Source organism: Triticum dicoccoides, chromosome 4A (assembly GCF_002162155.2).
Source record: "Triticum dicoccoides isolate Atlit2015 ecotype Zavitan chromosome 4A, WEW_v2.0, whole genome shotgun sequence".
NCBI classification, from domain to species: Eukaryota; Viridiplantae; Streptophyta; class Magnoliopsida; order Poales; family Poaceae; genus Triticum; species Triticum dicoccoides.
Genome location: NC_041386.1, coordinates 713045164 through 713046890, shown reverse-complemented (window position 1 = coordinate 713046890; position 1727 = coordinate 713045164).

Genomic DNA, 1727 nt, shown 5'->3' with positions numbered 1-1727 from the left:
TCGTTGTGACTTACTGTATCGAATTCGAAAGTCTCATCCAACTTGATGTTGAATCGCCTACCATCAACAAGGAAATTTTTGTCGCACTGGCTGCGCTGGTCTTCACAATATTCGCACATAATGAAATTTTTCCCATCGTCAGACGACATTTTCTATGTTCATATTAGGCGAAACATTAATAACTTACTAATTCAATTAATTTAACTACTTCTATTAATTCAACTAAGCATTTACTAAAAATAAATAGTTATATTAATTCAATTAGTTTAAAGCATTTACTAAAAATAAACTAGTTCTATATATATATATTAATTCAACTAGTTCAACTAAACATTTACTAAAAATAAACTAGTTATATTAATTCAACTACTTCTATTAATTCAACTAGTTCAACAAAGCATTTACTAAAAATAAACTAGTTCTATATATATATATATATATATATATATTAATTCAACTAGTTCAACTAAACATTTACTAAAAATAAACTAGTTATATTAATTCAACTTGTTCAAACTAAGCATATACTAAAAATAAACTAGATCGATCTAACATAACATTTCTAACATTCTAAAAATAAACTAGATAGTTCTAATTCATCTAAACATTAGAAAACAGAAAATAAGTAAAAAAATATGTGTGTGTGTGTTTTGTGTGTGTATATGTGTGTACGTACGTACATGCATGTGTAGTGTACGTGTCGAAAAAAATGTAAAACGGCTATAACTTTTGCATATGATGTCGGAATAAAACGTATAATATATCAAAAAATTCAGCACGAAAATCCGCATCCGATGGAGACCGCTTACGGCCTGTTTGGAATTTTTTAGACTCCTCAAATTCGAAAAGGAAAAAAAGATATGGCCAAATTTTAGTTTTTTAAAAAAAAATTGGTTAAATTTGGTCAAACTACTTATTCAAGATGTATTAATGTTACTACATAATTATTCAAGAATATTAGTGTTACTAAATAATTATTTCAATTTTTTGAATTTTGGTCAAACTATGGTCAAACTATGGTCAAACAACGCTGATTGTTACAACACATTGATGTCATTGTGAGACCCGGGCATATGCCAAAGAAAAAGTGCCAAATCCAATGATCCTGTGATGCAACTACTTCAAGAATGATGGTGGGCTTTTTGACATGACCCTGATATTGCCCTTGTAAAGCCTTCAGGTGTTTCTTCCATTTCCAATGAATGCAGCCAAGAGATCCAAGCAAACCTGGCCACCCTCTTACATCTGAGATTGCCAAGAGCCTCTCGGTGTATGTCACAGTTGGTTCTCCCAGGTATTGACGTCCGAAGACCTCGACTATGGCAGTTGCAAACTTGACCTGGTATCTCCGCATGTGCTATCAGACACCCTTACACTAGTAGAAAAAGGGTCAAATGTGAAGCACATTAGTGCCGGTTTGTAAAAAAACCGGCACTAATGTGATCAATAGTGCCGGTTCGTGGCTGCGATCAATAGTACCGGTTCGTGTTGAGCCTTTAGTACCGGTTCGTGCCACGAACCGGTACTAAAGGGGTAGTGGCAGGCTGGCGTCAGGCCGGGTCCCCACGAGCCCCTTTAGTACCGGTTTGTGCCACGAACCGGTACTAAAGGTCTAACCTATAGTACCGGTTCGTGCCACGAACCGGTACTAAAGGGGACAAGCCTTTAGTACCGGTTCGTGCCACGAACCGGTACTAAAGGGGCCAATTTTCAAACTCTACCCCCCC